General features: G+C 41.8%; 1 protein-coding gene across 5 annotated transcripts in view; it reads right to left on the bottom strand.

Moving 5' to 3' along the window:
• LOC141110709 (sodium-dependent neutral amino acid transporter B(0)AT2-like) overlaps positions 1-26,292 on the bottom strand; it is a 179,715-nt gene that overhangs the window by 69,497 nt on the left and 83,926 nt on the right. Inside the window, exon 1 of one of the 5 annotated variants that reach the window (XM_073602237.1) lies at positions 13,464-13,575. The exons of the other annotated variants lie outside the window; for them this stretch is intronic. The gene's annotated coding sequence lies outside the window, so the exon portion shown is untranslated. Of the gene's footprint in view, positions 1-13,463; positions 13,576-26,292 lie in introns of those variants that run through there. 5 annotated transcript variants of the gene reach the window in all.

A 26,292-nucleotide genomic window follows, 5' to 3' on the forward strand; every position in this document is an offset into this window, starting at 1 on the left:
GGAAATCCCGAACGTGCGACGAGCCGAGAAAAAGGAAGTTTCAATAGCCAATGCGGCTCCTTCTGCTTGATTCCGAGCATGTGTGAGCTTTTGTGCGACGGGCTTGTGTACACACAATCGGACTTTACGACAACAAGTGAAGTTAGCGGAAAATTTGAGAACCTGCTCTCAAACATTTGTGGCCGGAAATTCCAACAGCAAATGTTCGAAGGAGCATACACACGGTTGGACTTTCTGACAACAGGCTCACATCGAACATTTCCGTCGGAAAGTCCGACTGTGTGTATGCGGCATTAGGTCTCGTGCACATTGGGCATTTGCCCAGTACTTCCAAATGCCTTTCTCCTGGCAGAAAAGCAGGAATAAAAATGTGCCTAAAGCCGCGTTTGTGCAAATGCGTTTTGGTAAATTTAGGCACGCACTGGGTCAAGCATTTGGGCGTTTATTTATTGGCCAGAATATTAATTTATTCTGGCCATTAACCACTTGCCCTCTGGAAGATTTACCCCTCTTCATAACCAGGCCATTTTTTGCTTTTTTGCCACAGCTTTAACTGACAATTGCGTGGTCATGCATCACTGCACCCAAATGAGATTTATATAATTTTTTTTTCACACAAATAAAGCTTACTTTTGGTGGTATTTGATCATCACTGAGTTTTTTTATTTTTTGAGCTATAAATGAAAAAAGACCAAACATTTTGAAAAGATAATATTTTTTTACTTTCTGCTATGAAACATATCCAATAAAAAAAAAAAAAAAATCAAAATTGCTTTAGAAAATTTAGACCAATATGTTTTCTGCTACATATTTATGGTAAAAAAAATCCCAATAAAGCATATATATGTATTGGTTTGCGTGAAAGTTGGTTTGCGTGACACTGACACTTTGTGACACCAATAAAATAAACAAAAATATACAGTCACTGTACTAATGACACTGGCTGGGAGGGGGTTCTAGGGCGAACTAGGGGATAACTGTAGGCCTAACAGTGCTTGGTGCATTCACTGTGTGATGTTTTTATGAAGGGATGTGCTGTTTTTTTATTCCCTGCTTTGCAGGGAAACTAAAAATGTCACATCCCCGATGAGAGGAGAGAGCTTTGTGGTATTTACATGCACAGAGCTCTGTCCTGTCACCCTCCTTGCCGATCAGCGGGTGCTGGCGGTCAATCATTGAATGGGACCTGCTGATCTGGCATGTGCTGCGACTTCCCCCTAACCGGAAGAGCTGAATCACGTATTAGATATGTGATCCAGCACAGGAGAGACGCTCTGCCACCGTACTCCTACATGAGACGGTCAGCAAGCGGTTAAAATGTATGAATGCCCAAGCAGTCGAATCGCTGCTGCTCCTGAATGCGCTGGCAGTGTTTCTTTTCTGCTTCTAAATGCCTACATGTGCACATAGGCTAATAATGAGGGGTGTTAAAAAAAAAAAAAAAAAAACGCGAGGAGCCTCTAGAAGAAGCATTTAGTTTAAAACTCCCAGTGTATATTAGGCCTAAACGACTATACATAAATCAGACCAATTAAATTTGTACATTAGATTTAGTTATGCAGTGCAAGTCTGGATAGGCTACATTCACCCGGGCACATATCTGTAGATGGTTTGCTGCATTCAGAGGCAGCTAAATGCCCTCTCTGGACGCAGCAACACTCTCTGCTATGACCACATATAAACTGGCCAATTAGCTGCGGCAGAACTCTGTAGAAACGCCAACGCTGGACACACACTGTCTGCGTCTAGGGTCAGTCGAAGGTTCTATTCGCATGTAACCGATCGGATGAGCAGCCATTGATTTGTACAAAGTACATATCTGACAGCCACTGATGGCAGCTGCTGCTGGCTGCACACAGTATGTGCAGGCAGCATTTACAGCCCCTGGCAAGAATCTAGAATTTTTTGCCGGTGGCCACCCCTGGCAGCTGCTATTTGCAGGTGAATGTAGCCTTATGAACATGTAGCTATCTGAATTAATCTTTCACTGGTCTGACCACTTTAAACTTGTAAAAGTTGGAGTCTGCTGGCTTTTTTTCCAAAGGATGTTGGCTTAAACTTGTCTTGCATACACACGGTCACACAAATGTTGTCGGAAATTCCAAACGCCAAGAACGCCGTGACGTACAATACGTACGATGAGCCGAGAAAAATTAAGTTTAATAGCCAGTGCGGCTCTTCTGCTCGATTCCTAGCATGCGTGGAATTTTGTGCGTCAGAATTGTGTACACACGATCGGAATTTACGACAACGGATTTTGTTGCCGGAAAATTTGAGATCCAGATCTCAAATTTTGTGTGATGAGAATTCCGATGGAAAATGTCCGATGGAGCCTACACATGCCCCCATCGAACATCTTCCCATCGGAAAATCCGACCGTGTACGGGGCATAAGAGCGGCAAGGATGTGGAATTCCCTTTCACAGGCGGTGGTCTCAGCGGGGAGCATCAATAGTTTCAAAAAACTATTAGATAAGCACCCTGAACGACCACAACATACAGGGATATACAATGTAATACTGACATATAATCACACACATAGGTTGGACTTGATAGACTTGTGTCTTTTTTCAACCTCACCTACTATGTAACTATATGAAAACGATAAATGATTTGAACATTTTTTACAAATAAATATCTGAAAAGTGTGGCATGCATTTGTATTTAGCCCCCCTTTAATCGGATACCCCTAACTAAAATCTAGTGGAACCAACTGCCTTCAGAATTCACCTATTAGTAAATAGAGTCCACCTGCATGTAATTTAATCTCAGTATAAATACAGCTGTTCTGTGTGGCCCTCAAAGGTTTGTTAGAGAACCTCAGTGAACAAACAGCATCATGAAGGTTAAGGAACACACCAGACAGGTCAGGGATACAGTTGTAGAGAAAATGGAAAGAGTATGGCACAACTGCAATCAAAAGACAAAAAAGCAGCACTCTATGGGTAGGAGCCAAAATTATACATTACTGGTACAAAACTGCAGCAGATAATAAAAAGCATATAGCGACAGTATGTAACTGTAGTATTATATTAAAATTAGAAATGGTACCACCATGATGTCTGGATTAGAAGGGGTTCGCTCGGTTCCCAGGCTCCATCCTCCAGCGGTGGCAGACACACTACATCCTAAACAGCTTGGCACAATGCTGTTGGATTACAGAGGTCAGTTCCAGCCATCATCGCTGCCAGCCAGCGTCTCCCTGCTCACAGATTATTCCTCTGGATTCTGACAGTACCTGACCTCACGTCAATCAATTCACCACGAAATTTCCGACATCAAGTTTTGTTGTCGGAAAATTTGAGAACCAGCTCTCAAACCTTTGTTGTCAGAAATTCCGACAGCAAATGTCCGATGGAGCATACACACAGTCGGATTTTCCGACAACAAGCTCACATTGAACATTTGTTGTCTGAAATTCCAACCGTGTGTACGCGGCATTATAGTTAATAATGTTGTGTAGCAAAAAAAAAACCTGAAGGAAATTGGCTAAGTTTTCCTATAAGCTTCCTCTAGCTTCTTCCCCAGGTGCAACAAAGATGAATACGAAACCTGACATTAAGTAAAGTGGACCAAGGGTGTATTCACAAAGTATTCCCAGCCATGATCACTGTGAACAGTCATGAATAGCTGTAGCTGCCGTCAGCCTGTCATTGCACTTTACAGGCTCAGTGGCTGCTGTTATCAGCACACAGCAATCAGTACTGTGATTGGCAGCATTGATAGAAATATAATGGGGGGGGTTAATTATTTAAAATTTTCTCATATTTTGTCATAGTTACATAGTAGGTGAGGTTGAAAAAAGACACAAGTCCATCAAGTCCAACCTATGTGTGTGATTATGTGTCAGTATTACATTACATATCCCTGTATATTGCGGTCATTCAGGTGATTATCTAATAGTTTCTTGAAGCTATCAATGCTCCCCGCTGAGACCACCGCCTGTGGAAGGGAATTCCACATCCTTGCCGCTCTTACAGTAAAGAACCCTCTACGTAGTTTAAGGTTAAACCTCTTTTCTTCTAATTGTAATGAGTGGCCACGAGTCTTATTAAAATCTCTTCTGCGAAAAAGTTTTATCCCTATTGTGGGGTCACCAGTACAGTATTTGTAAATTGAAATCATATCCCCTCTCAAGCGTCTCTTCTCCAGAGAGAATAAGTTCAGTGCTCGCAACCTTTCCTCATAACTAAGATCCTCCAGACCCTTTATTAGCTTTGTTGCCCTTCTTTGTACTCGCTCCATTTCCAGTACGTCCCTCCTGAGGACTGGTGCCCAGAACTGGACAGCATACTCCAGGTGCGGGCGGACCAGAGTCTTGTAGAGCGGGAGAATTATCGTTTTATCTCTGCAGTTGATCCTCCTTTTAATGCATGCCAATATTCTGTTTGCTTTATTAGCAGCAGCTTGGCATTGCATGCCATTGCTGAGCCTATCATCCACTAGGACCCCCAGGTCCTTTTCCATCCTAGATTCCCCCAGAGGTTCTCCCCCCAGTGTATAGATTGCATTCATATTTTTGCCACCCAAATGCATTATTTTACATTTTTCTACATTGAACCTCATTTGCCATGTAGTCGCCCACCCCATTAATTTGTTCAGGTCTTTTTGCAAGATTTCCACATCCTGCGGAGAAGTTATTGCCCTGCTTAGCTTAGTATCGTCTGCAAATACAGAGATTGAACTGTTTATCCCATCCTCCAGGTCGTTTATGAACAAATTAAATAGGATTGGTCCCAGCACAGAACCCTGGGGAACCGCACTACCCACCCCTGACCATTCTGAGTACTCCCCATTTATCACCACCCTCTGAACACGCCCTTGTAGCCAGTTTTCAATCCATGTACTCACCCTATGGTCCATGCCAACGCACCTTATTTTGTACAGTAAACGTTTATGGGGAACTGTGTCAAATGCTTTTGCAAAATCCAGATACACCACGTCTACAGGCCTTCCTTTATCTAGATGGCAACTCACCTCCTCATAGAAGGTTAATAGATTGGTTTGGCAAGAACGATTCTTCATGAATCCATGCTGATTACTGCTAATGATATCATTCTTATTACTAAAATCTTGTATCTAGTCCCTTATCATCCCCTCCAAGAGTTTACATACTATTGATGTTAGGCTAACTGGTCTGTAATTCCCAGGGATGTTTTTTGGGCCCTTTTTAAATATTGGTGCTACATTGGCTTTTCTCCAATCAGCTGGAACCATTCCAGTCAATAGACTGTCTGTAAAAATTAGGAACAACGGTCTGGCAATCACCTGACTGAGTTCCCTAAGTACCCTCGGATGCAAGCCATCTGGTCCCGGTGATTTTTTAATGTTAAGTTTCTCAAGTCTAATTTTAATTCCGTCCTCTGTTAACCATGTAGGTGCTTCCTGTGTTGTGTCATGAGGATAAACACTGCAGTTTTGGTTACTGAAGCCCCCCGATTCACTCGTGAAGACTGAGGAGAAGAATAAATTCAATACCTTTGCCATCTCCCCATCCTTTGTAACCAGATGTCCTTCCTCATTCTTTATGGGGCCAATATGGTCTGTCCTCCCTTTTTTACTGTTTACATACTTAAAGAATTTCTTGGGATTTTTTTTGCTCTCCTCCGCTATGTGTCTTTCATGTTCTATCTTAGCCAACCTAATTGCACCCTTACATTTCTTATTGCATTCTTTATAAATTCTGAATGCTGTGGATGATCCCTCAACCTTGTATTTTTTGAAGGCCTTCTCCTTTGCTTTTATATGCATTTTTACATTGGAGTTAAGCCATCCAGGATGTTTGTTCGCTCTTTTAAATTTATTACCCAATGGGATACATTGGCTAATGCCCTTATTTAATATGCTCTTAAAGCAAACCCATCTCTCCTCCATATTCTTTGTTCCTAATATTTTATCCCAATTTATGCCTTTTAGCAAGGTTTGTAGTTTAGGGAAGTTGGCTCTTTTGAAATTCAGTGTCTTTGTGTTCCCTTCATGTCTCCTATTTGTGTGATTTATACTGAAACTAATTGACCTGGGATCGCTGTTACCTAAATTGCCCCGTATTTCCACATCTGTTATCAGGTCTGTATTGTTGGTAATCAGTAGATCTAGTAATGTTTTACTTCTAGTTGGTGCGTCTACCATCTGACCCATCCACATTTATTCAGGAAAGTATAATCGTGAAGGTAAAAATCTCCATAGGTGACGTTTACAAAATTCTACAAGGTGCACGTTTTGAGTTACAGAGGAGGTCTATGGCTAGAATTATTGCTCTTGCTCTACCGATTGCGGCGATACCTCACATGTGTGGTTTGAACACCGTTTTCATATGCGGGCGCTACTCACGTATGCGTTTGCTTGTGCGCGCAAGCTCGGCGAGACGGGGCGCGTTTAAAATTTGTTTTTGTTTTTTCTTATTTAGATTTAGCATATTGATTTTGTGTGTTTTACAATCTGGTGCACATACATACCAGGTAAATGTGAGGGTTTTTTTTTTTTTATAGATGCATTTGAAATAAAAAACGTTGTCTTTAAAAGAATATGCACTATGTTTATCCTTTTCTTTTGGTGATGTGGAGATGAGAACCAAGATCGAGAGGTACCCATGAGGAGAGGAACATCACAACAGAGCCCAAGAATGGAAAATAGTGCATATAGGCCATTGTTTGGTATTATCCCCCAGGTGAGGGGATATCGGATGAGGGGATAGTCACCTTTTGCATGCTGACTGTTGGATCACAGAGGTGGACACTTTTTATGTTGATGCACCTTTGGAAATATTAACAACTCTTACGATACTGCTGGAATTGATGTATATAATTACATATAAACCAAAGGACAAATTAAAGACTATTTAATCACTGTTTGTACATGTATACATTTTAGTTATACCTAGATCTGAACAAATTAATGGGGTGGGCAACTACCTGGCAAATGAGGTTCAATGTAGAAAATTGTAAAATAATGCATTTGGGTGGCAAAAATATGAATGCAATCTATACACATCTATACACATATAGAACCTCTGGGGGAATCTAGGATGGAAAAGGACCTGGGGGTCTTAGTAGTTGAATTGCTTTTGTTACTACCCTTGAGAAAGTCACGTGACATGTGATGATACGCGTGGGGATGAGGAGTCAGTAAAGTCATTGCATAGTGTTTGGCAAACACAGTGATACAGTAGCTGTATGAGCGGTGAAGCTGTCTGACCATTGTAACAAAAGCGATTCAGCTACTGCAAATGTGTGAGTGGATTACATTGATTGCCCAGTTTTTGTAGCATTTAAAAACACTGCGCAATGATGGTTTTTCTTTTATCTTTATGTGAATCATCACCTTACAAATGTAATTCATCATGCAACTGTGATCTGTGATAATTGAAATACAAGCAAGTTCATCAAAGGCATCTGACTAGACATTTAACCTCAGCTGGATTAACACAAACAGACACTATTAAATGTTTTTTTATTTGTATTTCTTTCATCAACATATATCCAGGGATATGTGTTCCCTTATAGGTCTTTGATGCATTTATTTGCACTTATTCACTTTACTGATTGTTATATTAGGGTATTTTTTATGGTTTAGGAATTTATATACAAGCACCACTCCAACAGATGGGGAGAGTTTGATAAGCGCACCAACATATTTTATATTGATTCTCCCACCTGAGCTGGACATCTCTGAAGTTCCTCCAGAGTTACCATGGTCCTCTTGGCTGCTTCTCTGATTAATGCTCTCCTCGCCCAGCCTGTCAGTTTAGGTGGACGACCATGCCTTGGTAGGTTTGCAGTTGTGCCATACTCTTTCCATTTTCGGACGATGGATTGAACAGTTCTCCTTGGGATGTTGTTCAAAGCTTGGGATATTTTTGTATAACCTAAACCTGCTTTAAACTTCTCCACAACTTTATTCCTGACTGGTGTGGTGTGTTCCTTGGCCTTCATGATGCTGTTTGTTCACTAAGGTTCTCTGACAAACCTCTGAGGGCTTCACAGAACAAATGTATTAATACTGAGATTAAATTACACACAGGTGGACTCTTATTACTAATTAGGTGACTTCTGAAGGCAATTGGTTCCACTAGATTTTAGTTAGGGATATCAGAGTAAAGAGGGTTGAATACAAATGCACGCCATACTTTTCACATATTTATTTGTAAAAAAAAAAAATTTTAAAACCATTTATCATTTTCCTTTTACTTCACAATTATGTGCCACTTTGTGTTGTTCTATTACATAAAATCTCAATAAATATATTTAAAGTTTTTAGTTGTAACATGACAAAATGTGGAAAACTTCAAGGGGTATGGATATTTTTCAAGGCACTGTACTGTACCTATTTGGAAGCTGCCCCGGTCACATGATCAGATTCAAATGCTGGCTTTGTCGCTGACAATGGCTGCCCCATAGTAAGCCTATGGGTGACCTCTTTGCAAAGGCTCTGTAGTCATTGTCAGCTGTCCCTCCTCTACACTGAAGCTGGCACAGGGACCCGATCATGCGACTGGACCTGAACGGCCTCAGAATAGGTACGTTTATCCCTTTCATGACTAAGCCTATTTTTGGCATTTGGTGTTTACAAGTTAAAATCCGTATTTTTCGCTAGAAAATTACTTAGAGCCCCCAAACATTCTCTCATTTATTATCTATCTATATCTATCTATCTATATTTTTAGCAGAGAATCTAGAGAATAAAATTGTGATTGTTGCAATATATTTTATCACATGGTATTTGTGCAGCAGTGTTTTAAAATGCAACTTTTTGGGAAAAGGGACACTTTAATAAATTAAAAAAAAAAAACAGCAAAGTTAGCCCAATTTTTTGGTATAATGTGAAAGATGATGTTACGAAGAGTAAATAGATACGAAACCTGACACGCTTTATAATTGCATTTACGGTTACCAGGTTAGAGTTACAGAGGAGGTCTAGAGCTAGAATTATTGCTCTCACTCTGACGATCGCGGCGATACCTCACATGTGTGATTTGAACACCGTTCACATATGCGGGTGCGAATTCCGTATGTGTTTTCTTTGCTGCGTGAGCTCGCTGGGTCGCTTTAAAAAAAAAAAAAAAAAAAAAACTTATCTATTTTTATATTTATAAATTGTGTTTAAAAAAAAAAAATTGATCACTTTTATTGCTGTCACAAGGAATGTAAACATCCCTTGTGACAGTAATAGGTGGTGACAGGTACTCTTTATGGAGGGATCGGGGGTCTAAATTCTGAATACTGTATATATAGCTTACGGCTTCGTTCCAGACTGCCAGTAGCCGCTGGAGGGGGCGGATTGGTGATCGGGCCCCCCGGTGGATCGGGAGGCCCGGTAAGAATGGCGGTAGGCGGCGGGAGGGGCGGTCCCCTCCCGCTCCTCTGGTATAACAGCCGAGCGGCTTTTAGCCGCATCGGTTGTTATACTTGGAAAGCGGCTAAAAAACAGTACCGGGATGATACCTGCAGCTGCGGGCATCATCCCGGTATAACCCCCGAAAGCCGAGTACGCACATCTGCGTACACTCAGCGGGAAGGGGTTATTAATCTTTTCTTTTACAGCAGGGGTCTCCAAATGATGGCCCTCCAGTTGTTCAGGAACTACAATTACAATTCCCATCATTCCTGGGAATGACAGAGTTTTACAATGCCTCATGGAACGTGTAGTTCGGCAGCAGCTGGAGGGCCGTAGTTTGGAGATCCGTGTTTTACAGGGTAGATAGAACAGTCTTAGAATGAGGATGGGATTATATTTAGGCTTAGTCAGAATTTGACTGGAATTCCATTTTAAGATAACCTGCATGTTTAAAGGTATAACGCCAGAAGACGAAAGTGTAAATGGATCCTAAAATGGCAGAACTAATACATCTGTATTGTTTGGAAACAACAGGCTATAAGCCGGAACTCCAGCTGGATTTCATGGTAACTTAGTTACAGCTGACCAGCATCCAAAAATGGACAAGACTAGGACATTCTTGAAAGCTGATCCATGAAATAAGTGACTAAAATTAGCAACTGGGTCAATGCTTGCGACCAAACAATCTGAATGACTAGATACGGTCTTAGAGCAGTATAAAGTCATTGAAAGAAAATGTATCCAAATTGCTTTTTATCTTAAAGTGGATGTAAACCCAATGTCATCCTTTCTAAACTACTGCCATAGGGGTTATCTATAAGGATATACATGCCTCCTGCATGTATCTTTACCTGTCAAATGTCTCCCCTCTGTCTGTTATGAGACCCGAAAAACTGCAGATTCTGTGGGTGTGTCTGTTGTCTGGAGCTCGGTGGGTGGAGTCGTGATGTCAGTAGACTCCCCGCCCACCTCTACACTCCCCTTGTCAATATGCATTTTCTCCTGTGTATTTCTAAGAGCCCTTTCACACTGGGGCGGTTTGCAGGCGCTATTGCGCTAATAATAGCGCCTGCAAACCGACCCGAAAGTGCCGCTGCATGTATTCCTGTGTGAAAGCCCCGAGGGCTTTCACACTGGAGCGATGCGCTGCCAGGACGGTAAAAAAAGTCCTGCCAGCAGCATCTTCGGAGCGGTGAAGGAGCGGTGTGTATACCGCTCCTTTACCGCTCCTGCCCATTGAAATCAATGGGACAGCACGGCTATACCGCCGGCAAAGCGCCTCTGCAGAGGCGCTTTGCGGTGGTATTTAACCCTTTCTCGGCCGCTAGCGGGGGGTAAAACCGCCCCGCTAGCGGCCGCATACAGACGGTAAAACGCCGCTAATAATAGCGGCGTTTTACCGCCGACGCCGCGCCCCGCCCCAGTGTGAAAGGGCTCTAACTTAACTTCTGCTATGATCTCTAACATCCAGTGAAAAGACAGGAAAGTAACCACATGACTTCAGCATGCCAAATCATGCTGAGGCGTGGAACAGCCAATCCTTGCAGAGCTGCTGAAGAAAGGAGTGGGGGTGGGAATTAAAAAATAATGCATGTGTCTTAGGCTAGTGCACCAGATATGTAAATCACCTGTCACTCACAGCAAGTGGGAGGATTTGACAAAGTTTTCCTCTGTTTGTTAAGATTTATCTCACTGAACAATAAAAGAGGATTGCTCAGAGCTGGATTAACTCTTTGTGGCAAGACTGGGCTCAAATGATAGGAAATCTTACACTCTACATTATGACATAAAAAAAAAAAAAATTTTGGGTTTACCTCCACTTTAAGTAATTGACAATGTCTACAAAGGCAAAAAGTGAACCTTCAGAAAACAACAAAATATGTATACACTTGTCAAGAATGGAGCTGGCTTTAAGATGGAATAAGAAAAAGCAGATTTGAAAATTCCTACGGTGCCTTGAAAAAGTATTCATACCCCTTGCCATTGCACAATTTTAGTTTTTTTCCAGGTATTTACCAAAACATATTCAAGCTATTAGTTATATAATGGATATGGGCTGAAAGTGAAGACTCAGGTTTAATTTGAGGGTATGTACATCCAAATCGGAGGAAGGGTTTAGAAATTACAGCTCTCAAAGTGGTTGTAAACCCTGTTACACCACTTGTATCTACAGATAAGCCTATAATAAGGCTTACCTGTAGATACTGGAAATATCTCCTAAACCTGCACGGTTTAGGAGATATTTACCATATACGCTTGCGCCGACGTCAACACATGCACTCTGAGGAAAGGGCACGATCGTGGCGTTTCTAAAGGGCCCGTGCCGTGACTGGCGGCTCCCGCATGCAAGCTGTGATTGGCCGGAGCCTGCGAACCTGGAAATAACTCCGGGAGACATTTCGCCGCTCACGGAAGTGTACGGGGACCGCTGCAACAGCGTGGATCTCAGGTAAGTATTTCATAATGAGCTAGTGGTGGATGGCCGCAGAATCCTCTCTACGGTAAAGAAAAACCCATTCACAACATTCAGACAAGTGAAGGACACTCTCCAGGAGGTGGGCAAATCATTGTCAAAGTCTACAATCAAGAGAAGACTTCACGAGAGCAAATAAAGAGGGTTCACCACAAGGTGCAAACTATTCATAAGCCTGAAGAATAGAAAAGCCAGATTAGACTTTCCCAAAAAGAAACTAAAAAAGCCAGATCATTTCTGGAAAAGCATTCTTTGGACAGATGAAACTAGGATTAATCTGTACCAGAATGACAGAAAGAAAAAAAAGTGTGGAGAAGGCTTGGAACGGCCCATGATCCAAAGCACACAACGTCATCTGTATAACATGGTGGAAGCAGTGTGATGGCATGGGCTTGCATGGCTTCCAGTGGCATTGGGTCATTGGTGTTTAATGATGATGTGACAGAAGCAGCCGGATGAATTCTGCTGTGTTTAGAGACATACTGTCAGCCCAGATTCAGCCAAATGAAGTAAAGTTGATTGGACGGCGCTTCACAGTACAGACAGACAATGATCCAAAACACACTGCAAAAGCAACCCAGGAGCCCAAGAAGTAGAATATTCTGCAATGGCTAAGTCAATCACCTGATCTCAACCCAATTAAGCATGCATTTCACTTGCTGAAGGAAAAACTAAAAAAGGCAGAAAGACCACTAAGGACAACTGAAGACAGCTGAAGTTAGAGCCTGGCAAAGCATCAGAAAGGAGGAAAGCCAGTCTTTGGTAATGTCCATGGGTTCCAGACGTTAGGCAGTCATTGCCAGTAAAGGATTCTCAACAAAATATCAAAAATTAACATTTAATTAATGATTATTTGCAATTTGTCCAATTAAATTTGAGCACCTGAAAATGGGGGGAGTGTGTATAAAACTGGTTGCAGTTTCTAAAATTTGCACTTAATATTTATGTTCAACCCCTTGAATTAAAGCTGAAAGTCTGCACTTCAAATTCATTTGAATTGTTTGGTTTTAACTTTATTTTGGTGGCATACAGAGCCAATAGTATGAAAATTGTGCCTGTGTCCAAATATATATAGACCTAACTGTATATAGACTCAAATGTGTTGCCTTTCATAGCCATTTTAAACTGACTGTGTTGCTTTACACGGTGAGGGTTTACAATCACTTTAATTATAAAGAGTTAGCTACACTTATATGTTGTGCCTGCCGCTACATGATTTCCTACTTAGGACCATTTCTTCAGAAGGAGATGAACTTCAAAATCTGGCAAAGTATACTTCTGTCTATGGCATTCTTCTAAGGGGGGTCTCCCTGGAGCCACTCTTATGTGTGCAGGTTTTCGGCAACTGGTTGCTTGGTAACATGTTCTGCCCACCTCTAGATTGACAAATCAAGAGAAACATTTACTGGTAACCGTCTAGGTTTAGAGAGTCAACTTAAATCTCCCCAACTGAGACTAAGCAATAAAAACCAGACAGGGTTGTAGCCCTTCCCCACCATCCAAAACTATGATAAGAAAGGTTGATTAAACCTCAGAATCAGCTTAACAAATCTAAATGAATAAATTGCATATTTCAGACATGACCACATCTGTGTTCAGCTTCTAGTTCTGGGCTGATGCCAGTATAAACCAGTGACGCGAGAGCTGTGTGTTCCTACCTTGATTACATAAAGTCTTCATACAGAATATTATTCATCTGTGCTGGAGCTCCTTGCAAGTCCCAACCACATAGTCTGAATCCTGCTTCTTACTCCTCCTCATGGCGTTCTCACCTCTCCTCTTCCCACCTCTCAGCCATTCAGCTTTCCATCTCGGGAGGTGTGTGACTCCACACCCCTGTATGAACAGCATGTAGGAAAATTTCCATTTATTTAACCCCCTAACCTCCCAGATAATACTGAAATGTCAAGACTTGCAAAGCACTTCAAGAAGTCTCACGACAGCAATTCTTAGGACGCAGGGCATATCTTAAAAGTGTGTCTTCCATCTGAAATCATTCTGAATGGAATGAAATAACTGTCAACCATTTGATTTTTGTAGGCAATGACAATTTCATTTTTTTCGATTTTATCATCTTGTAGGACAGAACTTAAAAACTTTTGGTCTACATGATGCTACATACAGTATGTTGCTTTTCAGAAAAGTGTGTTGTACAAACATATGAAAGGGCACAATTAAGAGTCAGGGTGGCAGTGATGGCTCGTGGTGCCAATTTAGCAGGCCGTACACCACAAATAAGAGCCCCGGAGTAGCCATCAGTGCAAACATGTGACCACTCTGGCCAAGGAGAAGCGTTTTTCTCTTCTGGGACACCTTACCAGAAGAGGATGCTGCATATGCACTTCTCATTCATTAGCTGCTATTGCAAGAATTTTGAGGGATACTCCAGGGTTGCGTTTTGAGGCGCATGGACCGCTACAGTGGAGTCACACCCACTATGTGCAGCAGAGCCTGGAGTGGTGCATCAGTGAGCCCTGACCGCCAATGACCCTTTCACCTGCTCACCAGTTTTCTTTGCTTGGACCACTACTGGTAGGTCCTGACCACTGCAGACTGGGAATATTCCATAAGAGCTGCAGCTTTGAAGTTGCTCTGACCCAGTCATCTGGTCATCATAATTTGGCCCTTGTGAGAGTCGCTCAAATCCTTATGCCTTATCCTTAAATTATCTCACCCACTTTCAGGTGCCACTGTAACAATATAATCAATATATTGACTTTACCCATTAGTGGTCATAATGGTATCGCTGAGTGGTGTATACGCTCCAGGTAGCTCTTACTACTGCCACTTTAAGAAGCGGTCACTACGACAGTAAACACATTCTTAAAGAATTACTGCCAGTTCTCAGATTAGGAAACTGGCAGCAATTAGGACCAACTCTGAATTGGCGTACAGGGTACACCAGTACTCAGAGTGGGCCATGCCTGTACTGGGAAGCTGTAATGTACGTATGACAGCTTCCCCACACAGTGCTATACCTCCAGTCCCATTTAACTGTCGGATAGGCGATTCCCCAGCCAAAACCGAAATCTAAACAGGGATAGGGGTGATGTCACTGCCCAGAATATAGGCACAGGCTATCTTTGGGAAATGACTTGTCACTGGATCGGCAGAGTCTGATGGAGAACTGAGAGACTAGTTCCCAGTCTGGTCCACAGCAAATGGGCAGAATGGAAAGCCTCTATTGGACTGCTGTGCTCTGTCCGTCAACAGCCAGTTTATATTATATTATATATATATATATATATATATATATATATATATTACACATATATACACACACATACATACATACACACACATGTCTTGATCAAATATGCAACCAGACCATTTCCCAAACTTGGATGTAGGGAAATAAAACTACATATTAAATAAAGTGAAGGTCAGGGTGCCAAGCGCAGCTACACCTATCTATCAATCAGAAATTACTTTTTATTATCATCTTACATCAAGATAAAGAGTGATTTCTGGTTGCTACAGACAACAGCACTGTACACATCATCCCTGCTCTTTACATTTTTGCAGTTAAAAGGTATCAGGATATCTGAGAGACGTTATACATTTTGTCATGTCCCATCTGAATTCCAGCCTTCTCCATTGACACCCTGCCCTCCTTCTGGGTCACTCTCCACAATCTCACTTCTTCTGGAATACCACTGGTGTTTTATAGTACGTAGATTATTTTTCCGATTGCTAGCAACATTCCTCTTAATGTTATCCACAGCAAAATTGTGCCGTGCAGCACCTGGACACACTAAAAATTAGGCTCACCTTGTATAAAGTATATCCTTTGACTTGCTGTCTGTCAACTCACATTTCCATAAGGCAGAGGCAGACTCGCCACTGGCATTTTATTAATGCTAGCCATACACTAGCAAAATGTTGTTAGGAAGTTTGCATAGAGAATCAGAAAAGTAATTTGCCAAAGCATTCGATAGAACTAAAAACCTTTTGCGATTGCCATGCCAAAGTTTTGAACTTTCCCTAGGATTTTAAGATGGACATGCACATTAGGGAGGGTTCACAATGGTCTGACATGCACTCGAGAATAGAGGTCGACCGATATGGGTTTTTCTCTGGCCGATGCCGATGCCGATATTTAGAAATCGCGGTGGCCGATGGACGATATATGATGCCGATTTTTTTGGGCCAATATATTAGGCCGATTTTTTTTTTTTTTTTTTTTTTTTCCCCCTTCATCTCATAAAATCTAACAGTTAGACCCCTTTCACACTGGGGCATTTTTTTAGGCTAAAAATAGCGCCTGTAAAGTGCCAGTAAAACGGCTCCCCTCCAGTCTCAGTGTGATATCCCGAGTGCTTTCACACTGAGGCGATGCGCTGGCAGGATGTAAAAAAAAGTCCTGCAAGCGGCATCTTTGGAGCGGTGTATACCGCTGCTCCACCACTCCTGCCCATTAAAATGAATGCGCACCGCTGCCGAAGCACCTGCATAACGTTTTGGCAGTAGCACTTCAGGGGCGCATTTAACCCCTTCCTCGGCCGCTAGCTGGGTTATAAGCGCCCCGCTAGCAGCCGAATAGCGCCGCTAAAATGACGGTAAAGCGCCACTAAAACTAACAGCGTTTTACCGTCAACGCATGCCCGCTCCAGTGTGAAAGCAGCCTTAAGTAATAAGTGATACAGAAAATTTTTTACATTTAAACATTTATTGAACAAAACAAACCTCCAATCAGTTCACTTGTATGTAGAATTTAGATTAAAAAAAAACTATATCTTAAATATTAAATACACAAAAACAGGTAATCAAAACTTTTGGACGAAAAAAGAAAAAATGGGCTAACTTTACTGTTTTATTTTTTTTTTTTTAATTAGTGTATTTTTAAAAAAAAAATTGCGTTTGAAAGACCGCTGCGCAAATACCGTGTGACATAAAATATTGCAACAACCGCTATTTTATTCCCTAGGGTCTCTGCTAAAAAAAATATATATAATGTTTGGGGGTTCTAAGTGATTTTCTAGCAGAAAATACAGGATTTTTACTTGTAAGCAACAAATGTCAAAAAAGATTTAGTCTTTAAATGGTTAAACTGAAAACTTCTCCACGGAGTTCAGTCTATTGATAAAAAGAACCCGAAGAGATACAAATGTATCTTCTTATCAGACTTGGCAGGCTGCCCAGAGGAGGAGAGAAAACAAACTTCAAACAGCTTGCAATTGACTTCTATTACAGAAGTCATTTGCAAGTCCCGCTGAAGTTATAATCGGCTTTTTTTATCAGCACAATCGGCCGATGCCGATTAAGTAAAAAAAGCCAAATATCGGCCGATATATCGGCCGGCCGATATATCGGTCGACCTCTACTCGAGAACTTTGAGTTGCATGACATGTCAAAATCAATGGTTCCCTATGAGAGCCGTCTTAACCGATCCAAGACCATACCAGGCCCTTTGAGTCTGGTATGGATCATGAAGGGGGACCCCATGCCAAAATTTAAAAGAAAAAAAAAATGGCATGGGGTCCTCCCCAGGACCTTACCAGACCCTTCAGGCTGAAGCCTGCTGTGGGCCGACGTCACAGAGCCGGTCTAGGCTCCGGAAGGATCGTGACCATATGGTCGGGATTTGCCCACATGCCTGGACCGTACCCGTCTCAGCGAGCCACTGAAAGGCTGAGCCAGATGCTCTTGTGCACATTGCTGGATCGGGATGGGGCTCATGTAAGTATTAGGGTGCCTGCTGCATACAGAATGTTTTTTTATCTTCATGCATAGAATGCAAAAAAAAAAAAAGGTAAAAGTAAAAAACGTTCAGCTTTTAGAACTACTTTTGATTAAGATTTGTCACAAAATGTTTTTATTTATTTTTTGCGCCATCGAAGGTGTATGAGATCTGAAGACCTCACTACCAAATCACCAGGAAGGGAGTTACAACCTACCTCTGACCCCATGAAGGGAAGTGTTTTGCACCTAAAGACCCCAAATCATGTACCTACTCTTTTTCTTTTAGGGACCCCTCTTACCATGGTGAAGTTAACAGCCTCATGGGAGGTGCACGTTGGCAGCATTTTTAACAAGTGATGTTGCAGTTTCAGGCCCTTTAATATTCAACTAAAGAATATGTCAACCCAAAATTTCATATTGCTGATATGTGCCTGCATTACCATGTGCTTCCTTGGTGTGAAAAACCTGGTGATCCTGTCAGTCACTCTGCTTTCCTATTAAAAACTGACCACACTGCTTTCAAAGTGGAGGTTTCAAATACCCAGACCGCTGCACTGGCTCTGGGGACACTGGCAGTACAGCATCCTTGGAAGTACATTGGGGACGGGGGGGCAGAGAGCATATGATGTTACTCCACCTTTATATTTTTTTCTGTAAAGGTGAACACACACTTTAAGAGAACTGATTATCTCCATTTTGGCAGCACTCTAAGCTGCAGAAACAAAAATAGTCAGTAGCTTAAATTTAACTATCTTAAGAGCCCTGACATTAGAAACCAAGTTTCTGCTAAGACCAGAGTTCTTCTTTAATAGATAAGAGTACTACAGTACAGCGCTATAGCAGTACAAGAAAGTTTCCAGCTGGAAGGTATCCCAGAATGGTACAAATCAGTATACATTAGGAACAGACATGTTGAGAAGGATGAACACAGTAGATACTAATTGAAAAAGGCATGTTTATCCAGCAGCCTTGCACCACTTCAATAGAGACTGTCCTCAGTTTTATACAGCCATCAGATTAAATCAACTGATTCACAAAATCTTAATCTGTAGTACTACATCCAGTCAATGTGTTGAACAATACATAGTGCTAAGATGTGACCAAGCCCTAAAACCTAGTACACATGGGCCAAATGTCAAGAGACATCGGCCCGTTCAATAAAAACTGTCCGACATTCAGCCCGTGTGTATGGCAGCCGGTCCGACAGAAGCCGGACAAACTTCTGTCGGACCCGCTGCCGAGCATGCTGGAAAACCAGCAGCCGACAAGCTCGCGTTTAATTGAGAGCGCTGACCGGAGTGTTCTGGGGGGGGGGGCGTCCCCCTGTCAGAAAACAGAAGCACAGAAGGTGAGATTAGTACAGTGGCTCCAACTGAAGCTGTCAGATTTTTTTCATCCCGCTGGGTTGAAAAACAATAAAAAAAAAACTTGTGTTGTGTACCAGGCTTTAAGCCGCATACACAGGGCATAAAAAACACCACTTTATAGGTGTTTGCCTTTTTTTCCAGTCTGTAAATGCACCCCTATGTTAGCCTACCAGGCCATGTACACATAGGCGTTTACAGGCGTATTAGAATAGGAGCGTTTACAGCCTGAAAATTAAAACGCACCATCAGCGAGTACAGGAGAGGAGCTTTTGAGTAGAAAAAACACTGAATTCACCTAACACGTGAAAAGCGCATAAACACTAGGCACATTGAGCACTTGAGAGTTTATTCATTTCAAAGGCCAGAAAATATTAATATTCTGGCCAATGGCATCAATGAGCCCCCGAATAGTTGACTTGCCTAAACGCATGTGTAAAGGCTTAGGCACATTTTTTAGCTGCTCTTTTCCTGCCGGGAGCAAACATGTCCAGGGCAATAAAACTATGTCCTGTGTGCACGAGGCCTTAATATAATCCCTAGCTACATACAATATGTAGAAAATTAGTACACAATGAAAATATTTTCCAAAATTAAAGCTTTATAATTCATGCCTTGTTACACCGTTTGAAGCTGTAAGATGCAAGATGAACCAGAAAACCATTTCCATTGTCGTTTGTTGACCAACATAAACCTGTGGGCTGACTTTAAAGTCCAGATGTATCTAGGACAACCTTTTAGCCTGTCTACTGGAACAAGCTCATTGTGTAGGTGCTCGCCCAAAGGTTTCCAGACTAAGGGAACCCCTCCAAAAAATTATATCTACAGCTCACAGGGTGATGGTCACTGGAGAGAATGCTCCTTACATTTGTGGTCAATGGGAAGAATCCCAGCTTGCAGATGGAAAAAGGACTACTGGTGTCACTGGCTACTCATCTGAGAAACAGAAGTTGCTCACTGCACAAGGAACCCTTGTCAACCTCTGGAGGAACCTGTTTGAGAAAAGCTGATTTAGCTGTTACAATTGATTGGAAAAATGGTCATACATTTGCATGTAATCTCTAGATGTGACTGGCCTTCCTTGGAAAAAAAATCAGCTGGATTACATGTTCCATTTTAAATATGGGTGGAACATGGAGCATGTTCCAAAGGAAAGCTTATCCTTTACATTTTATCTGGTCAAATTTTTTTTTTCTTTTTTTTATCCCAAAATAAGCCAGTACCAGAAGTTTCAACCATTAATATTCACGAAAAGACTATTCTTTAGATGTTTCAGTCATTGGGCACCTTACAGCTGAACTTCCGGGCAAACCGCTAAATACATAGAAGGCATGTATTGGGGAGCCGTTTTATCTCTCTAGTCCTGAATTTTACACAGCTCTACCACAACACACAGCCCTGTCTGGTAAGGAGGGAATCTAATATTTATGTGATGCAATGCAATATTTGCTGGTCTCCTCCCCATATTATAAATGGGCAGTAAAAAGAGAAGCAGCAGACTGATGAGCTGATCCCTCTATCACTTACATTAGCATGCACCTTGCATTATTGAATGGCTTCTCCCCCAGTATAAGCTCTGCTGTACAGAAACTGCCAATACAAGGTGAAATTCAGGAACCTACATTGCTTATGTTTGGAAAATACATTTAAAGCCCAACTCTAGGAATCGGGAAAAAAATGCCCTTGTAGTAAGCACCCCTCCAGCACAGCAATAGTAAAATGCTTGATAACTTTAGAGGAAGAGGAATAAGATGTAATACCTACCATATTCCTTCCTCAAGCAGGTTCCATGCTCTTCTCCACTCTTGGTTATGGACCTTGCGGTTCTCGTGTGCAATGTAAGATCATTGGTCCTGCATTGTACTAAATGACGCTAGTGTATGACCACAAGCCACACAGTCTTACAGAAGAGACATCAGGGTGACAGTTCACACAGGTGAAAGGAGTCTGCAAGAGCGAGGAGTAAGGTATTACATCCAAATGCTCTACCCCTATAGTCAACGAGCATTTAATCCTTGCATTACTGGCTGCCCACTGCAAGGTTAGATGTTTTGGAATTTCTAGAGTTGGGCTTTAGAATGTATTAATGAATACAGTGCTGAATTCATGTGTGCCTTCAAATCTCCCGGCTTCCGCTTTAAAATTATAAAAATAAATAATTCACATGAACCTGCAATACTGATTTACTTAGGTGCAAGATATGAGGTGTGAAATTTCCTAACTGGGAAAAAAAAAAAAAAAAAGGTCGTGATCTCTAACTTTGATAATTTCATGTATGGCTATTACTTCAAAAAGTCGTGTTAAAGTGACAGTGTTTGTGTTCTTTAAAACCACTTAACAACCGGCCCATAGCCAAATGACGGCTACAGGGCGGTTGTTTAACTCTGGGAGGACGTCCACCCAGAATTCTGCTCTCGCGCGCCCCCTAGAGCATCCGTGACCGCCGGGTCCAGAGGACCCGGAGCATCACAGATCCCGGTAAATGGCCGCTGATCGCGGCCGTTTACCATGTGGAGCGATCACATGTAAACAAACCGGCGTCATCTGATGACGCCGGTTCCTCTCCTCCCCTCTGTGTACCGATCGGTACACTGTGAGCGGAGAGGGGGCTGGATGGATGGCTGCAGCGTTGTGGGCTGCATGTGTAGTGCCCACAGCGCTGCACAGAGACATCCAGCCATCCATCCATCCATGCTCAGCCATCCCCACTACTCTGCATGCCCTGCAATGCTCTGCAATGCCCTCTGCAATGCCCCACAGTACTCTGGTATGCCCCACAATACCCCTGCAATACTCTGCCATACCCTGCAATACCCCTGCAATACTCTGCCATACCCTGCAATACCCCGCCATACTCCGCAATACCCCGCCATACTCCGCAATACCCCGCCATACTCCGCAATACTCTGCCATACCCTGGAATACCCCGCAATACTCTGCCATACCCTGGAATACCCTGCAATACTCTGCCATACCCCGCAATACTCTGCCATACCCTGCAATACCCCGCAATACCCCGCAATACTCTGCCATACCCCGCGATACCCAGCCATACTCGGCGATACCCAGCCATACTCGGCGATACCCAGCCATACTCGGCGATACCCAGCCATACTCGGCGATACCCAGCCATACTCAGCGATACCCAGTCATACTCGGCGATACCCAGTCATACTCGGCGATACTCTGCAATACCCAGCCATGCTCAGACATACCCAGCCACTGTATGTGGCCAGGCTGTGGAAGTCTCACACATGTGGTATCGCCGTACTCAGGAGGAGTAGGAGAATCTATTTTGGGGTGTCATTTTTGATATGTACATGCTATGTGTTAGAAATATTGTATAAATGGACAACTTTGTGTTAAAAAAAAAAAAAGCGTTTTAACCACTTCCGGCCTTCCATCATACGACGTCCTTGACTTTGTGCGGGGATATCTGAATGATGGGTGCAGCTACAGGCATCATTCAGATATCATCTTTTTCAGCCGGCGATTCCCTACACCATAAGAACGATCATAGTGGCTGTTCCACTGCTTGATCGTTCTTACGGGAGGCGAGAGGGGACGACCCCCCTCCCGCCGCCCTCCGGTGCTTCTACCGACTCACCGCTACGATCGAAGCCAGGATCTTTTTTTTTTTTTTTTTTTTTTTTTTTTAATTTCAGGCACAGCCTAGAGGTGAGATTTGGGGTCTTATTGACCCCATATCTCACTGTAAAGAGGACCTGTCATGCCATATTCCTATTACAAGGGATGTTTACTTTCCTTGTAATAGGAATAAAAGTGATCAAAAAAATTTTTTGGGGGAAAAAAGTGTCAAACTAAAATAAATAAAGTAAAATGAACAATAAAAAAAAATTAAAATTTTTTAAAAGCGCCCCTGTCCGTGTGCTCGCATGCAGAAGCGAACGCATACGTAAGTCCCGCCCACATATGAAAACGGTGTTCAAACCACACATGTGAGGTATCGCTGCGATCGGTAGAGCGAGAGCAATAATTTTGGCCCTAGACCTCCTCTGTAACTCAAAATTTGTAACCAGTAAAAAATTTTAAAGCGTCGCCTATGGGGATTTTTAAGTGGCGAAGTTTGGCGCCATTCCACAAGCGTGTGCAATTTTGAAAGGTGATATGTTAGGTATCTATTTACTCGGCGTAACTTCATCTTTCATATTATGCAAAAACATTGGGCTAACCTTACTGTTTTGTTTTTTTTTTTTTAAAGCAAAAAACATTTTTTTTTCCAAAAAAAAGGCGTTCGAAAAATTGCTGCGCAAATATCGTGCGAGATAAAAAGTTGCAATGACCGCTATTGTATTCTCTAGGGTCTTTGCTAAAAAAACATATATAATGTTTTGGGGTTCTATGTAATTTTCTAGCAAATAAATGATGATTTTTACATGTAGGAGAGAAATGTCAGAATTGGCATGGGTGCTCCAGAATGCCTGAAGGTGCTCCCCTGCATGTTGGGCCTCTGTATGTGGCCACGCTGTGTAAAAGTCTCACACATGTGGTATCGCCATACTCGGGAGTAATAGCAGAATGTGTTTTGGGGTGTAATTTGTGGTATGCATATGCTGTGTGTGAGAAATAACCTGCTAATATGACAATTTTGAAAAAAAATTGTGGGAAAAAATGACAACTTCAAAAAACTCACCATGCATCTTTCTAAATACATTGGAATGTCTTCTTTCCAAAAAGGGGTCATTTGGGAGGTATTTGTACTTTTCTGGCATGTTAGGGTCTCAAGAAATGAGATAGGCCGTCAGTACTTCAGGTGTGATCAATTTTCAGATATTGGCACCATAGCTTGTGGACGCTATAACTTTCACAAAGACCAAATAATATACACTAATTTGGGTTATTTTTACCAAAGATATGTAGCGGTATAAATTTTGGCCAAAATATATGAAGAAAAATTACTAATTTTCAAAATTTTATAACAGAAACGAAGAAAAATTAATTTTTTTACAGATTTTTCGGTCTTTTTTCTTTTATAGCGCAAAAAATAAAGAACCCAGCGGTGATTAAATACCACCAAAATAAAGCTCTATTTGTGTGAAAAAAAGGACAAAAAATTCATATAGATACAGTGTTGCATGACTGAGTAATTGTCATTCAAAATGTGAGAGCACCAAAAGCTGAAAACTGGTCTGGTTATTAAGGGGGTTTAAGTGCCCAGTGGTCAAGTGGTTAAGCAGGAAGTCAACCATACCTGCCTCAAAGTTATTAACATGTTCAAACACGCTTACTTCCTTTGTTAAACCTCCTATCTTTATGTGCTGTAAAAGATAATTACGGTACATATTGTAAATTTCATATCTAGCAAAGGACTTTCTTTGCAGGCCCATGGATCCAAGCAGAGGAGGCTCTGGTGGTCTATATGGGAAGATGTTGTCCACAGAAACCAGGATCTAGCTGTCATTTTGCTACTTTCAAAAATGACCAAGTCAAATCAAGTATGTATTAAATCCCTAATGGAAACAATATTCTTCCACTGCTGCATTATTAATTACAGAGCCCTGGATGGTAAGTTGTAAAAACCAGAGCAAAGAGGTGGCCATTTTCCACACCAACCTGATTTTTGTGGATTTTTTTCATTTATCATTAAAGTGACACTAAACAATATCCTTATTCTCTAAAATAATCCATACACATCCACTACTTAATGGCACTGTAGCCTATTTTTCATGAAATTGTGTTTTTCTGCCTCCTTGTAACATTCTTTATTAGCTCCTGAACGTCTAATTTTCCCCTCACTTTCATTTGCTTGGAACGAGCAGTGCACATTAGTTGTGCTCACGTTCCACAATTCCCCCCCTCATTTCCCTGAGCAGTGTACATCAGTTGTGGTCATGTGCACTGCTCTATGCACACTACGAATCCCGTAGTCCACAGTCTAACTTGAGAGTGAGCAAAAGAGGGTGGCTACATTCCTACAAACAGTGGGACCAAGGAGAACAAATGTATCCACCCTCAAACAGCAGCAGGAAAACAGCAACAAAATAAAAAATAAAAGGAATTTGGAGAGCACAGAAAAGGGTCACTTTATATATAAATAATGAATAAAAAAAATCCTCACAAACGTCACAACACAATCGTCAGAGAAGAATGCAAAACTACCTGTTTTATGTTCATCTTCTGAATTACAGATGAAATTACCTCTCCTTTCAAGCTGTCATCGCAGAACCTGAAAAACCTACATTGCTTTACCCCCCCCCCCCCAGTATATATAAATATATAACACATACTGTACATGAAGTTGGACCAACCCTTTATGCATGTGTAATATATATATACGGTATATATAAATAATCACATACACACGTACATATACACACAGTGCCTTGAAAAAGTATTCATACCCCTTGAAAATTTCCACATTTTGTCATGTTACAACTAAAAACATAAACGTATTTTATTGGGATTTTATGTGATAGACGAACACAAAGTGGCACATTATTGTGAAGTGGAAGGAAAATGATAATTGATTTTCAAAATTTTTCTGCGTGTCCATTTTGAATACAGCTTCACCAAGCACTGATTGTATACAGCCACACAGGTTGGACTTGATGGACTTGTGTCTTTTTTCAACCTCGCCTATTATGCAACATACTACATAGTTCACTGGTGCCCAACAACCTGTGGCCTGAGGGCCTCATGCGGGCCTTTGGTATATGATGTGCGGCCCTTGGACCTCGACAGTCTGTATTGAGAACACGGATTAGAGTAATGCCATCTCGTTGAGACCCTTAAATGTAAGTGTAAACTTTTTAATTGATTTATGAAATCGGGTTGTAGACAGTATCAAGCTATGGTCTATCTTTTTTTTGGGCTGATTATTGATGTACTATCTACGGAGCTACGGATCATATGGTAATTTGCCCGAGAACCTATTATCTCATATTATCCCGGGATCTCCTGCTGAGCAAAAGGCCTGGGCTGGGCTAAAGCCATATGCTTATTCCTGCAGGTTATCTGGTAAGCGTGTTCTCTGTAAGGTCGCGGTTCACTTGTCTGTGTTAAATATCACTGGGGTGTTCCGCACACAATATAGCATCATGCTATGGTTTATATTATTTCTTCCTTTATGGGTTGATTGCCAAATTATCTCCCAAGGAGCCACGGATCTCATGGTATCCAATTGAGGGTCATATCAACCTGTATGCAGAATCCTGATCGTGGAAAGCAAAGGCCTGGGCTGGGTTAAAGCCATCTGCCCAAATTTGCTTGCTATCTGGTAAGCGTATCTTCTATGAGGTGGTGGGGACACTTATCTGTGATTACACCAGTGTGGTGTCTTTCTTTAAAGTTTTTCAGCCACACACAAGTATTGGAACTGTCATGCCCTGCAATTGGATACATGGACTGTAATTAGCGCAATTATTCTCCTCTCTATTACGTTTGTGCTATATCTCACATTTAATTGCTGCTTTTGGGACTG

Source organism: Aquarana catesbeiana, linkage group LG10 (genome assembly GCF_042186555.1).
Source record: "Aquarana catesbeiana isolate 2022-GZ linkage group LG10, ASM4218655v1, whole genome shotgun sequence".
NCBI classification, from domain to species: Eukaryota; Metazoa; Chordata; class Amphibia; order Anura; family Ranidae; genus Aquarana; species Aquarana catesbeiana.